We start from the raw sequence: 16,273 nt of genomic DNA on the forward strand, positions 1-16,273 counted from the left end.
CCCCCTGCACCGCCCCCCACTGTGGATTCCATCTCCTTTACTTTCTGTCTTGTCCAAGATGACAGCTGTCAAGTTGAAGCTGGGTCCTTCCATGTCGATTGTCTTGATATGAGGTGATCCTGTGCCTTGATGGCTGGATTAGGAGCCGTGAACTTAGTCCATTTACTGCTTATAGTGGTGATCTGCAAGCTAGTGTTGAGCTAACACAACGAATGGGGCATTTAGAATAGTAGCCAAGCATTGTGCTTATCTTTAAGGGGCAAGGTGGCAAGAAGCAGGGGCCTAGCAAGCAAAAAACAAAAAACAAAAAAAAAAAGGAAAAGGCTATTGGGTTTCCCTGGCAGCCCAACTTCAGGAAAACATTTCAGCTTAATATTTGAATTGCTTTGGGCAATGACAGAAAATGCTTCATGGGAGAAAGAAGAGAGTCAGGAAACAATTCTGAAAGAGGCTCTGTAACTCATTCCATGAAGGTTTGAAAGGTCTTTGAGCCAGGTCCTTTTTGCGTGAGCCAAAAGAAATATGAGAACCCCATGAGGCTGCAGAATAACTGAGTCAGCAGTATCGTGGCCATGCTTTGGGTGAACCTTGGAGAAAGGAATACTGAACCCTGGGCTGTCAGGGACTCTCCACTGTCGCTCAGTGTCCCCTCAGAGCCCTTTCTGCACACTGGGACCCCGGGTGCTTTCATTTCCAGCTGCCAGCCTCTCCTCTTTGTTGGAGGAAGACCCTCTTTGCTGGGGCTTCTGGAATCTGTAGAAATCCACTGTAGAGTGGCATCGTGTTGACCTCCAGGCATCATTGCTGCTCTGGCTTCTCTTTCTGGCTTCACATCTTCACTCCCCTACCAATATTTTTCCTAGGGGTACTTGCTAATGAAACACTTTCCTAGGAAATTCCTATCTCAGGATTTGATGCTAGGGAACCGAGCCAAACATTTCTTGAGTACGACTATATCATGAGCTCTGGGCAGCCTGTGCTAGCCTGCAGAGTGCCTTGGTAAGAATTTTCACAAAGTGCCTCCTGATGGATGGAGCTCTGTGCCTAGGCACTAGTTTAACCAACAGGGAGTCAGAGCCCATTAATCACCTCATCTGGGTGCCTTCGGTGAGTGCCCAAAGGGTGGCATGGTGCTCTGGCATAATGCAAAACAAAATGGAGCATTGCTTCATTGTCCACAGGATCTCACTCTTGCCTTCCCTCAACCCTCTTTTAACCAGTTCGAGGGAAATGTCCCTCCCATGTTTTCCTAAATATTTGAATATTTCAGGCAGGTGTCCTGCTTTTCTCTGGTTACATGTGGAGCTGGGTAAATGTCTTAGCTTCTTTCTTTTTAAAAAAATGTTGTGATGTGCACACTTTTTAATGTTTTTATTGAATTTATTGTAATATCGCTTCTGTTTTATGTTTTGGTTTTTGGGCCATGAGGCTTATAGGCTCTTAGCTTCCCGAACAGGGATTGAACCCACACTCCCTGCATTGGAAGGCAAAAATCTCAACCACTGGACCACCAGGGAAGTCCCTTTAGCTTCATTCTGAAGACAATAAAGGGAAAGGAAGGGCTATCTTGACCAGTGGAATCACAGTACCACAGACTCCAGGGACCGGCTGGTGCCTGACCATGGAGGGTGATGGGTCTCCACCAGCCTGGCTTTCCAGGGGCCTCTGCCTGGATTTGGGTTCCTTGTGAGGGGCTTGGATAGGCTTCACTAGTTGAAGGCTCTTGCCTGATGATGTTTTCTTTCCTTGCATCCAGGGGGCTGTTGTATCTGGTATCCAGAGTTTCCCAGGTTTTTCTGTGGTGGCCTCCTATGAATGTCTAAATCTGGCCCATCTGTCAGTAACACAGAGCCCCTTTTGAAGATGCATATGTTGGGGAGTTCTTTGGGAAGGATGTTTTTAACTTCCTGGTAATGTAGGTCAGAAGAGGGAAATACAGGGAGAGTGGAAGTATGGGGAAGCAGACATCTGTCCTGGGAGTCAGGGAGTTCAGGTCCATTCCCAGAGGTCTGAGGCTTCCTGGTGACCTGCTGCAAGGCATTGGACTTCTCTGGGAACCTCGGAGTCTTCACCTTCTTAGCTTAATAGTCATTGTCCAGCCATCCTCAAAGGGTTGTCTGATGATCAAGGAGAAAATATTTTTATTGATTCATCAACAGTTATTGACCAAGCCCATAAAATCATTGCCCAGGGAGAGCTGGCAGTGTCTTGGGGAGAGTGGTATATGTAGAGGCGTAGTGGTGTCAGAGGTGATGGGTACGGCTGGGTGAAGGGAAATGGAGATCTCTGGAAGGCTGGAAGATCTGGAAGGCTGTTCCTGAATGGCAGGGTGTCATGCAGTGTGTGGTGATGGGGATTACAATTCTTGAGTCCAAGAGAGTTGCCTTCAAACCCTGACTCTGACTCTTCAGAGCTGTGTGATGATGGGCAAAGTACTCAACCACTCAGAACCTCAGTTTCCTCATCAGTAAAATGGACGTGAGTGAATTGTTCTGAGAATTCAGTGATATAAAACACTTCACAGATATCATTATGATGAGAAAGTGTTGTGTTTTTTTGTGAATTCTTTTTCATCTTTCAGTCTTATTGCGATATAATTGCATACATCAGTATATAAAAGTATGGTTATTAAAGTTACCTGTCAGGATGGAGAGATTCTGTTTGGGTACCTTGGGTCAGTGCCTCTCAAATGTTGAAAGTATATGAATCAGCTGGGATCTTGCTAAAATGTGGGTTTTGACCCAGGTGTCTGGGGTCTGGTTCCACTTTTCTCACTAGCTACTCAGTTCTTCTTATTTAAAAAAAATTATTTATTTATTTATTTGGCTTCCCTGGGTTATGGCACACAGGATCTTCGATCTTCACTGTGGCATGTGGGATCTAGTTCCCTGAACCCGGGCCCCTGCACTGGGAGCTCAGAGTCTTAGCCACTGGACCACCAGGGAAATCCCATCCCTTAGTTCTTAAGTGTGGACCACACTTTGAGTAACAAAGCCTAGGCTAAGGCCTGCCAGGTAAAGTCTGAGTCCTTAGTGGGGGCTGAAGAGCACTGAGTTTGCAGAGATGATGAGGATGGCTCAGGCTTCTCAGAACCCCGCGTGTCTGGTCTGGAACTGGGGCAGAGACGCCTGGGACTTCCTGGAGCTTTTGCTGTTCGGTAAAGTGTTTTCTCTGGGGGGTGATGGATCTCAACTCAGCTTCCTTGCAGTACCTTAGGACAAGTCCTCTGGAGGAAGCTTTTCCTGGCCAAATTGCCGAATGCTGCCTACTTCTCCTGCGTGGTGGTCTTGACAGTGTGGAGATGAATAAGCCGCTGATCTTGCAACAGTGTGTTTGGGGGTAGGGTGGGGACAGGCATGTAAACATGTAATTATCACATGGCAAGAAAGCAGTCTGTAGAGTTCATGGGTAATGCGGGACAGAAGGTTGGAGAAGGGAGGAAAATGTCCTGGTGGTAATTATATCTGAACTAGCTTTTGAAGGATGAATCGCATGGCAGGATGAGGAGGAGGACAGAAGAGTGTGGGGAATGGCATTCTAGGATTAAGTAACAGGATGAGCAAAGGTAAGGTGCCAAGAAGCAGTTTGGTGTGTTCAGGTCATTGAACTAAAAGTTGTTTGCAGCCTGGACCATGATGGGAAGGGCTTGTTCAGGGAGGTGAATGGCCATTCGTGAGGTCAGGATAAGCTAAGCTCTGCTGCAGTAACAGATCAAATTCATCCCCTTGTAGCTTCACCCAACAATGGTTACTTCTCACTCGTACTGTGTGTTCTTCGTAGGTCAGTGGAAGGCCAAGTTGACAGAGAGTTCCCCTCTTGCTGCCACACCATTGGGAAAAATTGTCCGCTGTGTGGTCGCCAGTGCTGGATGAGATCACAGGAGGGTTGCTCTCTGGCTCTTCCGTGCTTCAGCCTGGAGCTGATGCATCGCTGCTTGTGTTGCAGCCCATTGGCCAGAACCAATGGTGAGAGGGGTGGGAAATGATGAGGGGTGTGTGGATGGGAAGGTCAGAGAATGTCACTGTCTCTCCCACATATGCTGTGTTTTGTAACTTAAAGCCTCATTCTGAGGGCCTGAGTTTCTCAAATGCGAGTAATATGTGAATTTATTTAAAGGAGGAAAAATGCTAGAGAGTCTAGTGGTGGCTAAAATTATTTTTATTACAGTGCAATTCAAATATGTGATAGCCTTAAATATGTCTAAACTTTTCATATTTAGAGCTTCCTTGTGACCGTAAAACCAAAACAAATGTATGAATAAAATATCAACACAGCTGCAAATTGAATAAATTCAGATTAAGTCCATGAATTTAATGTGATGGATTAAAACTAAAACTAAAACTAAATCACTGTTTCTGGGTGATTTTTCAGGTTCTTATGAGTTTGGGATGCTGTGTGCTGTGCCACACACGTCATGTGATGGCTCACTTCTCAGTTTCCTTTGTCTGATTTAAGTCTGATTTGTTGTTTTCTCACTAGCCTGTGACAATTAAAATAATATTAAAATAATAATTCTATTTCTTGTGACCAGATACATCATAAATGCCAGAATACACAGAGTGGAATTATGTGGTAGCACTTGGTCATAACATCCTCATTCAGATGACCCAGAATATGTTTCTGTTGATTTTCTAGTAATAATCTTTAAAAAGAGGATCATTCAAGTGAAAGCACAAAGTTAAATAAAAAATACTTTTGGAAAATTGTGAACCCCCTAGAGTATATCTGAGGATTCCCCAGAATTCGAGAAACAGGTGGAAACCCACTGGAGTTGTTCAGCTGAAGCAGGAGAGAGATGACCCACTTTATGATTCAGAGACATCACTTTGTCCATGGGTGTGGGAGGGGACAGGTAGGAAGAAAGGTCAGAGACAGATGGTTCAGGTCCCATGTTATGGGGCGGGGGAGAAGGTGCATGTAGGTAGCCAGTAGTTAAGGGAGTGGAGAGGAGGCATCAGATTTGAGAGACATTTAGGAAGTGGAGTTCCTAGGACTTGGATATTGACCAAATGTGGACGGTGAAGGAAAAGATTGGGAGGAGCTGACTCTTGGTTGTGGGGGTCAGAGAATGGGGGAAGTTGAGGGTGCCTCTGTCCCAGGAGAGGACCATATGCATCCACGGGAGGAGCAGAAGAGCTTTAGGGCAGACTGTGTCCAGCCACCTCCATCACCCCACTTTTTCTAATTAACCAAAGCCCTCCTGAACCAGTTTCTGAGAAGCTCTCATATCTTGCAGTGTCCTTTTCTCCCTCTCCAGGACGTTTCATTAGTGTTCATTTGGAGGTTCCGAGTTAACCCATCTCTTGTGCCTGCCACTTCTGACCCGTTGGAGAAGGTCAGAATCTGCCAGGATCTGGTAACATTTTGCCTAACTAAACACACGTTTTTTTGTCTTCTGTATGTTGGAGGAAAGTGATAATCGTTTGAGAAAACTGGGGATGGTTTTGAGATTGAAGCTGTCATCCCATATCACGTGAGCTTGGTGATCTGCCTTCAGTTTTGAAGAGCACCAACGATTCACTTTCTGCTCTGTGTTTTTGGACTGCTGCTGCTGCTGCTGCTGCTGCTGCTAAGTCGATTCAGTCGTGTCCGACTCTGTGCGACCCCATAGACGGCAGCCCACCAGGCTCCCCCATCCCTGGGATTCTCCAGGCAAGAACACTGGAATGGGTTGCCATTTCCTTCTGTTTTTGGACAGAGAAGCTCAAAAAATTCTCTGAGGAGGGAGCAAGCATGGTGCTGGTTAAATGGTCTCTAGGTAATTATGCAATGAGAAGGATGGAAACTGCATTTTGCAGCAGAGGAGGGCAGAGAACATGAGGCCACCCAAACACACATGTGAAAAAGGTCACAAAAACAAATCTCTGGTGGCTAGAGTGAAATCTTGTATTAATGAAAGTTTTTGGCATTAATGAATTAATTTATTTTAAAAGTTGGCTTTATATATTTTTAAATTTATTATGTTGGCTGCGCTGGGTCTTCACTGAGCGGGAACCTGCTCTAGTTGCAGTGAGCTGGGGCTACTCTGGTTGTGGAGCGAGGGCTTCTCACTGCGGTGGCTTCTCTCATGCAGAGCACGGGCTCTTGGACTCGTGGACTCAGTAGCTGCGGCTCGAGGCCTCTAGAGATCGGGCTCAGTCGCTGTGGCACGTGGGCTCATTTGTCCCATGGCATGTGGGATCTTCCCAGACCAGGGATCGGACCCCTGTCTCCTGCATTGGCAGGCAGATTCTTAATCACTAGACCACCAGGGAAGTCTCACATTAAGTCATTTGAAAGGTAACTTGGTATTTCCCTTTGGTATCAATTATTAACCTAACCATCAACAAGAGCAAAAAGCTGCCGAAAGTGGCATCCACCCTGTCTGTCCTCACGCCTGACAAATTTCCACTTGTCTCTTGGTCTCTACATAGGCGTCACCTTCATGGCAGCACCTCCCAGGGCCTCCAGGGAGACATGCAGGCTTCCCTTGCTGGTTTTCTTTGGAATCTGTGGTCAGTGGTTTGTAAGCTAGTCCTTACTGGTCACCCTCAGAGACCACATACTACACGCAAACAGGCTTGGAATCCTCCGGAACTGGTGGGGTATTTTTCCTAACAGCCATCTCCACACCCACAAGCTAGTCCAGGGCATCTTCAGGAAGCATCTTTGCACCTCAGGGCTGATTTGGGGAGCAGATCTCCCAGCAATAATAGCCTTGGTTTTAGAAGTGTCTTTCCAGGAATGAACTGGATGAAGCTGGTCGTTCAGTTTCGTTCAGATGCTCTGTAGGTGTCAGATTGGCTGAAGAATCCTCTGGAGCTTGGGTCTTTACATCTGTGGCAGAGACAGTTGGTGCTCTCCAGATATCCACATCTTCCCTTCTTTAGCAGATGCTGTGAGTCCCCCACAGTGGATGAGATGGTTGCATGGCACCGCCTCAGCCCCTGTCCTGACGCTTTGCCTGCAATGCACTGTAGCCCCGTTGGAAGGCTTTCCCTGGCTGCAAGGGGCATGGTTGGCCCGGAAGTGCTGGGAGGTTAGTGCTCCTGGGAGCAGCCCTGAACCACTGATGGGGGCGACGGGTAGACACATACCACAGTTCCCTGTCCCCCTGGTGGGCCAACCCTTGGACGTCCTCTGCCTGTTCTCCCCAGAGGTTCCCAGCAGGGCTGAGGCCAGGTTGCCCACAGCAGTGACCTGCTCATTCATGATCGTCTGCTGCCTCGTTTCTCCTGCCTCCTCCAGTATGTCCCAGGCTCACCTCCCCTGGTCAACCCAAAGCCTTCCCCCAGGCTCTGCTTTAGGTAGAGTCCCACCCAAGTCGAAGTCTGCTTTGAGGACAGTCCGCCCCAACACCCTTTGGGTTGCTTGGGTGGGTGGAAGTGCTGTGTGTCACTTCTCATGAGAGTGACTAAGAGTCAGGGTACTAGCACAGTGTCTCTCCCACCACGGCAGCAACCTGGGAGGATCTGAGATGGAGGAACGTGCTCAGTCCAGTGGGATTTCACAGGGGCAAGAAGCTTGTATTATGGTAGTCACTGAGCTTCTTGGCATTGACCGGTTGAGGCACCTTGCTACCGGACACCCAGCATTGGCCCTGTCCCTGTGGGTAGGGTGGCATCACTAAAGTTCTTTACATAAGAACTCTTGGGATCTTTTACTTGTGATCATCTTTAATGTTTCTGTTTTCCAAACTTGTTCTCTCTTCAGTGGCTTGAAGAGATGGTACTTAATGTTTAAGTACTTAAATACTAAGATGGTACTTAATATTAAAGTACCATTTATTTGTTTTTCTATGACTTGTAATTAATTCACCTTGAATTTATTTTGGTACATGCTTGTCAAATAAAAATCCAAGTGCATTGCATTTCCAGATTATTATCCAGTTGTTCCAGTATTGAATAAAAATCCTTCCCTTCTCAATTACTTTGTAATGATCCTTTATTATACATTAAATTCTCATGTGAGGTAGTATCTATTTTGGGGCTACAGTTTTCTTTTTTGTGAAATTCAGCTCTTTTTGTGTAAGTACCAAGGCATTGTAATTATAGCTCTATAATATATTTTACTATCCTCATTACTCATTTCCCTCTTGTCTGTCTTTAAAAATTGCATTAGTGCTTAAATGGCATCAAACCTACAAATCCCAGTTGAAAAGAACTGATATGTTTAACCTATTAGGACTTCACGTTTTGGAACCATTATTTAAACGGATATCCTATTTCCTCTCTCCGTTTTGTGATTTTTCTTATGGGCTTCCCTGATGGCTCAGTTGGTAAAGAATCTGCCTGCAATGCAGGAGACAACTCTGGTTCGATTCCTGGGTTGGGAAGATCCCCTGGAGAAGGGATAGGCTACCCATTCCAGTATTTTTGGGCTTCTCTGGTGACTCAGATGGTAAAGCATCTGCCTACAATGCAGGAGACCTGGGTTTGATCCCTGGGTTGGGAAGATCCCCTGGAGAAAGAAATGGCAACCCACTCCAGTACGCTTGCCTGGAAAATCCCATGGACCAAGGAGCCTGGTAGGCTACAGTCCATGGAGTCACAAAGAGTCCGACCGCCTAACACTTAGGTTGATCATATGTATTTTTCATTCCTAGGAATTATATGTATGTTAACATTATGTATGTTCTTAGTTTAAAATTGTATTTCCCAACTGATTGTTGTTGTTATATAGGAAAACAATATAATATATGTAATTTTAAAATGTTGGCCTTATAGTTGACCACTAGCTAATTGTATTTTGAAGTGAAAAACACAAAGCTTTCATTAGATTCCCTGTGCCCTAATTGCCTTTCCAAGTGGCTCTGAATAAACAAATGGATATATGCTAGCGTTGAAATGAACTCAAGGAACTTCCCTTGAGCAGTCCAGTGGTTAGGACTCCACGGGTTGGATCCCTGGTGGGGGACTAAGATCCCACATACTGCAAGGTGTGGTCAAAAAAATAAATAAATAAAGGGAGCGAAGGAGGGATAGAGAGAAAAGGTATACAAAGGAACCGGGCGTTTGGTAGGAATCATTGGAGCCCACCCACAGTCTAAGCGCAGAGTTACAGATGCTGTGAGACAAACAGCGTGGGGTCACTGTGTTTTCTCTTTGAGACAGCATCTCTCCAGAATTTGAAACTCGCTTGTAGGTGTCTCTGACTGGTCCTAGACATCAGTAGCTCCAACATCACAGTCTTCCCTTTGACGACTGCCCCTTGTTGGTAATGACATGTTTGTATTTTGAGTCTGGATAATAAAAGACGCCATCAGAGGCCACTGGCAGTGGCAAACAAGACAGAACTGACAGGTCAGACTGGTTAAAGTAAAACAAAATAGAAGGAGTCCTTTTATTTTATGTACTGTGTTTGAGTTAAGAAAACCAAAATCATGGAAATGTTAATTTAAAAAGGAAAAAGGAACTAGATGGAAGCTCCTTTTTCTTTGTAGAACTTGGAGTCAAGCGATGCCCAGGGCTGGCAGACCTCCCCAGTAAACTCATTATGAGGAAGTGCCCAAGTGCAAAGTTATGTTTGCTGTGCTGCGGCTTTTAGAACCTCTACTGCTTTCTCTTTAATGCCACTAATATTAAATTTAGAATTCCCAGGTGTTGCTCATTTTCTACAAGAACAGTATAACTGAGGAGGTTTGCTGGGGTTTTTGTTTGTGTTTTTTTTTTTATTATGGTTTGCTGGTTTCAAAGACTGTCTTTGCCAAAGCAGTCCTGTAGCGTGAAAAGAAAACCAGGAATCCACACTTGCATTAAGGAGAAACGGGGGATAAGTAAAAAGTCAGAGACCCAGTGGAAAGACCCCTGCGGGTTCCATGTTCTCGGGAAGGTTTGTCAGTTATGGGCTTTTTTTCCAGTTGCTTTGTCTATAGGACGGAGCAAAGACACCGGCGGCTGCCTGGTGCTGTAAGTTTCCTGTGCTTTTTTCATCAGAGGACAAAGTGGGTGTCCTTGCTAAGGGGTTTTTCTAGAAAGGCAAGTGGAGTGTTTGTGTCGAGGTGGGGAAGGGTGGGTTCGGAGGCAGACGGGGCCTCTTTTGTCTCAGCTTGTTCCCTGTGGTCATACACACAATGTGTGGGTGTCAAGTGCTCTTAAGTGAGGATGTTAACGGAGGAAAAAAACATGCATGGTGGGGTTTTATCCTCATTGCCTTTTGTTTTTAATGAAACGCACGAGAAGGAATGCCTTCTACTTAGGAATTTGGAAAAATGCCACCATACGCAAAGCGCTTAGTGCTCATTCTTATTCTCGGGATTGCCCTGGTGGTCCAGTGGTGAGGACTCCACACTTCCACTGCAGAGGCTGAGGGTTCAATCCAGGTCGGGGAGCTAAGATCCCACATGCCTTGCAGTGTGGGTCTATCCTCTAAAATAACCAAATGTAAAGAGCTCTCATAATTTGGGGCAGTGGTGGGGGTCTGTGTTCCCTGGATGCGGACCCTGAGGTAGGGATTCCTGTGCGGGTGACTTTGGCGGGAGGGCTAACAGGAGAAGGAGGTGGGGGAATAAGATGAGCAAGGGATGCAGCTAAGCAAGGATGTGGTCTCAGCTGGGAGACTTGCTGGGCCTCAAGGAGCTGGTCTCCCTGTGGGGTAAGGGCCCTGTCTTTGTACCCTTCCCGTCCCCATCAATCAGAAGAGCTGGCAGCTGCAGCCTGGTAAGGGCGTCTGAGTGGGCACTTGCAGCATCCATGACTGAGGAGCTGTCAGTAGGTTTGGGGGCAGAAACAGATAAAAAAAATTCTGAGTACAGGATTGCCTTGATCACCTGGGCCATTCTGAGAATTGTGAACTTGACTGTGAGGCTGTTTTCCTAAAAATGACTATGGAGTTGTTAGGTTCATTCCTGCAATACCTGTTTATGGACAGTCTGCCACAAGCTTGCCATCAGGGCTGGGTGTTTGGAATCTTGCCAGGCAAGGCCCTTTTACTTAATAGGCTTCATCCCTGCAAATCACGTATTTTTGGGCAAGTGTCAAGAGACGGCATTACAAGGGATCCTGAAGAAGCTTAACCCCAAATGGAGAAGCCAGAGCCGCCAAGGTTTACCCCATTAAGGCTTGGAAGGAAGCAGCCTTTGTGAAAAGTATTTGTAAATGATGCTCTCAAAAGGCCTAGATGTAGCAGTGGGGCTGTTTGAGGGAACCATGTAAGTTTCTACTCACTGAGATTGGCATTTTTACATATATATTTGTTTATCTGGCTGCATCGGATCTTAGTTGTGACCTGTAGAATCTTCGTCTTGGTCGTGGCACGCAGGATCTTTAGTTGCGACATGCCAGCTCTTGGTTGCAGTCTGCGGGCTCTCGTTCCCCAGTCAGGGCGCAGGGCAAACACGGGCCCCCTGCATTGGGAGCCCAGAGTCTTAGCCACTGGACCAGCAGGGAAGTCCCGAGATGGTCTTCTTAGTAGGAGAGCTGTTGCCTTGGTGCCGCCGTTGTCAATCTGATCTAACTACGAGGTACTGAGTGCTTCCTCTGTGTAGGTGACCTCCTGCCTGTCCTCTTGTTACCATCTTTACCTCCCGTCTCCTGGGAGGCGGGGCTGGTGCTGGCCGTGCAGATTCCCCTGGCAGTGAGGAACACCTCTGCCAGCAGAGGTGCAGTTGAGGACCCTGTGGCTCTGATACTCAGGTTGGGTATTGGGCTGGAGCTTTATAGTATCAAATACTTATTGGATGCAGTCAGAGTCCTTGCACTGTGACTTCCCTACTTTCCAATGAGAGGAAAACCAAGTCCAGTTTTAATTTCCTAAAGGAAGAAAAGGTTACACCTTAATCTGCTTTCCCCCAGCATCACTCTTCTTTGTTTAGAATCTTAATTCATTTTGGGGAGTTGTTGTTTTTTTGTTTTTTGTTTTTTTTAGCTCATCCTGTCTACAGGGATCAAGGACGAGCTCACTTGTTTATTGCCAGCTGCAGGAACACTGGGTGACCTTATTTTGCCCAGTTGGGATGTTGGCTGGCTTAATAATTGGAGCAGAGTTAAACTGAGGCTGCTCTGCTTAGGCATTGTTGCCTGTTGATGAGTCTGAGTCCGGCTTTGTTTCCTCTGGCTAATCCCATGAGTTTTGCTTTATTCCATGGTTACAAATGACTCCCCCAAACCTGTCTGAACTGTTGCTCAGAAAGATTCAGGGTCTGTTTCAGTTCTTAGTAGCTGGCTGTGTGGCTTGGGCTAATTGCTTAACCTCTCTGGTCTATAGTCATATCTAAAAATTGAGGGTGTTGGACTATTGGCCCTTTTAATTCTGATACCCACAGATTTTTCACTGACATGGCCTTTGCCTTCAACACATGGTCCTTCTTAAGATCCTTCTTTGTATCTTTCTTAGATTGATCCATGACATTGCTTTTGTTTACAAAAGATGAATATTTCCATATAAGCAATTTCTGAGAATTTTTTACCAGTAAATCCAACCCATCATGTAATGACCATACCTTAAATATTTATATAAAGTTCTTCCTCAGTCTGGTGTATCTAAACCTCAGGTAGGGACTTCCCTGGCAGTCCAGTGGTTAAGACTCCAAGAATCCAATGCAGGGGACGTGGATTTGATCTTTACTCAAGGAACTAAGATCCCCAATGCAGTGCAGCACAGCCAAGAAAAATAAAATAAACCTCAGGTAAATAGCACAGTGGAACTACTTAGGGTATTTATTTCTTCTTGAGTTAACTTTGGTAACATGTCTCTTTCAGGGAATCCACCCATTTAGTTAAGCTGTCTTATTTATTGGCTCAAAATTATTCATCATATTCCTTTATTATTATTTTACATAAGCAGCCCCAGTGTTTTTCAAATGTCTCATTTCTCCTATACATGAATGAAAACTATATATATTTTTGGAACATTTTCTCTTGAATTGTTTTACTTGCTTGCTATTTAATTATACGTTGCACATGGAGGTTGTCTTACAGAGAAATCAAAATCATTTAAAAACCACTTTCTAAGAATCCACAAGCTCTTTGCTTCCTCTGTGCTTAAAGCAATGGCAGGTCTTTTGTTTTTGTGTTTTGGGCTGTGCCATGCAGCTTGTGGGGCCTTAGTTTCCCCACCAGGGATTGAACCATCGCCCTTGGCAGTGAAAGCACAGAGTTCTAACCAGTGGACCACCAGAGCATTCCCAATAACGGATAGTGGAGGTCTGTGCCTGCCCCTCAGATATGCGTCTGATAATGAGGGATGAGAGTCTACAGGGAGGTGCTGGTGGATGGTACAGATACACCAAGTGTCTTTACATCACTCTGAGATCCGTCCAACCAGAGCACAGAGATGCAGAAATGAGTAAGCTAGGCTCATCTCTCTAGAAAAAAGACAGTGGAGGAATTGCTTTTAGAATGATTGCCACAGGGACTTCCCTGATGGTCTAGTAGTTAAGACTCTGTGCTTCCAATGCAGGGGGTGCAGGTTCTATCCCCGGTCAGGAACTAAGATCCTACACGCCATGGAGTGTGGCAAAAATAAAGAATGGTTGCTGCGCCTCACCTATAGGGATAGAGCGTGGTAAAGCTCTGTCTAGCCCAGTGTTTGAATGTTGTTCTGACACAGGTGGGTAGAGACCAGTGGGCCGGTGAAGGCTCTGTGGTGTGATAACCAGACAGAAGAAGGAAAATACAAAGTCTGGGAGGATCAAGTCAGCTGGAGACGGGTCCCAAGGTGGGATGTAGTTTAGTGCTCCCTTTCCAAATAAACACACCCCCTTGAACCGCCTTGAACAGTCCCGAGAGAAGCAAAACATCAGCCTCAGTCAAGGTTATTGTGAATCTCTGAGCTCCAACAAGTCAGGATTAAAAATCTAGGTCATAGGAAACCACAGCCCGGCCTGGGAGCTGTGCCCTCTTGTAATTTTACTGAGTGAGCAGTGATACCCCAGACGTGGGTGAGCTGGGGAGTGTTGGAAGAAACATTAAACCCAGGGGTCAGCCTGAAAGAGAAGCTATCCTCAGCGGAAGCGTCGGTCAAAGCCAACTGGCATTGGATATCAGAGAAGGACCGATGTGAGGGACAATGGTGGGACACAGAGCAGCGGGCAAAAAGAGGAGCCTGAAGGCTTCGTGCGATGGAACGAGCAGAAGGCGGGAGAAGCGTTCATCTGGACAAACCGAGGGTGGAGAGAAGGTTATCTGTCGTGGTTACTGAGATATCTGAAGCTCACCAGCCTGGGAGCAAACAAGGTCGTGTTAATAGTAATGCCCAGCATGGGGTCCCAGCGGCGCTGCCTGTTCTCACAGGACCTCAGCGGGCATCCTCAGGGTCCCCCCTGGGGAGGATGTCACCTCATCCTCAGGGGCACCAGGATGAGGATCCTCAGGATGCTCAGATGCATCAGGGCTCCGGTTCTTCCTCCATTCGTGATTCACTCCTCACTTCCCTCTGCTTTGCTGTCCCCTGGCTGCCAGGGTGTTCCTAGGGCCCTACATTGCCCCCTTCTACTGAGCCCCCTACCTGCAGCTTCTCTCTATAGCTTAGGCCTATAGATGTGCTTCTCAAAGTGTGGTCCAGGGGCCAGCAGCATTGCATCACCTGGGGACCTTGTTAGAGCTGCAGAATCTCAGCCCCACCCTCCACCCGGACGGACTGTATTAGGATCTGCATTTTAACATGGTCCCTGGGGGTGTCACAGTTAGCATTTGAGAAGCCCTGCCAAGTGGGAGCCGCTGGTTTTCCCACTTTAGCAGGGTGCTCAAAGGAAGCAGGTCAGTGACAACAGGGAAAAGTTCATACGTCAGTCCTGGATCCTTTTTGTCTTGCAATGACCTGGAATGTCTGAGGAGAGAGGAGAATACCTTCTGGCTTGCATAAGCAGGAGGATTCATCAGACAAAATAAAGCTAGCAGAGAAGAAAGTGGGAACCGTGACGTGCTGATGAAATGGGACCAGATCAGGGTGAGCCAGAAAACTGAGCGGGGGAGGATGAGAGATATTGAGGGGCTCAGAGATGAGCTTTAAAATGAGGAAAGACACGTACTTTAGAATCCCCTTGTAAACAACAGTGGAGAAGGAAAGGGCAACCCACTCCAGTATTCATGCCTGGAAAATCCCATGGACTGAAGAGCCTGGTGGGCTACAATCCATGGGGTCGCAAAGAGTCGGACACGACTGAGCGACTTCTGTGTGTGTGTGTGTGTGTGTGTGTGTGTGTGTGTGTGTGTGTGTAAACAACAGAGGCACCGCATAAAATGCATCACAATTTCAAGGTAGCTGGGACAGTAAATGTCATTATTAAATCAGCGAGTACCTTAGGAAAAATGTATCAGGCATCTGTTCTAACAAGTACTGGCAAACATCCCTCACCCAGAGACCCTAGAGAGCTTTTGTGCCAACATGCTGGGAGGCACTTGGAACTGGCACAAGAAGGTTAGCAGGTAAGAGAGAACCCCAAACCTGGGACTTTTCTGAGATGAGAGCAGGAGAAAGTCTTTCTAATTACTCTGTTCCTGATGTCCTGTCGGTAATAAAGATTAATTAGTGATGACATTAGAGTGTCATCGGTGATGACAGACAGTAAATAGCACCATTTTATTTTATTACCTTACCCTTGTTAATTTTCCCGGCTTTGATCAATACAGACATTACCCAGGCTTCCTAGTTACGAAACAGTAACTAGGCTTAGTAAAAGGCTGCGTTCCAATTTTTTATTCGTTTAGGAAAACCCTCCTTGGGATGTTTGCATAATCAAATGTAAGTTCGCAAATGTTTCTCCTGCCTCAGATTTGCATATGAGCAAAATGAGTTTGTTCCCAAACAGCCCCTGGAAAACTCCCAGGACAAATGATTACTCAGTGAAAAGGAAAATGATTTCAGCCAATTCCTCTCCCTCTCCCATAGACAAATGGAAGTGAATTGTCTCTTAGCACTGCCTACTGAGGCCACCAGTAATCAGTCTGTTGACACCATCAAGGAATAAGAGGTTGATAAAGGGAAAGAATTTCAAGTGGAGCTTCCCTGTTAGGAAGGAAGATTCCATGTCATTTGATGCATTGCATGGGCTTTTTTTGTTGCATTGCTTATTAACCAGATGTTTTAAAACACCAATTTCCATTTCTTTTAATACTCAGAATTTGTAAATAGTTAGTGATCATATATTATTTATGTCCTATAGCAACTTGGGTATGATTCTCCTATTTCTTTTTCTAGTGTGTTATTATAGGAGCCAAGGCGAGAATTCCAAAGTGGATGCTGAGCTTAGGCATAGTTTTTCTTTGTGGTGTAATTTAGACCTATGGGTATGGTTTAAAATGACTAGAAAGAGACTTCCCTGGTGATCCAGTAGTTAAGACTTGGTGCTTCCAAG

At 46.0% G+C, this 16,273-nt stretch overlaps 1 protein-coding gene across 1 annotated transcript in view; it reads left to right on the forward strand.

Moving 5' to 3' along the window:
• Positions 1-16,273, forward strand: part of DCLK3 (doublecortin like kinase 3) — a 42,061-nt gene that overhangs the window by 1,136 nt on the left and 24,652 nt on the right. The window lies entirely within an intron of this gene.

This window comes from Bos grunniens, chromosome 22, assembly GCF_055505025.1.
Source record: "Bos grunniens cultivar Pamir isolate PY7600 chromosome 22, Bosgru_T2T1.0, whole genome shotgun sequence".
In the NCBI taxonomy this organism is placed as follows: domain Eukaryota; kingdom Metazoa; phylum Chordata; class Mammalia; order Artiodactyla; family Bovidae; genus Bos; species Bos grunniens.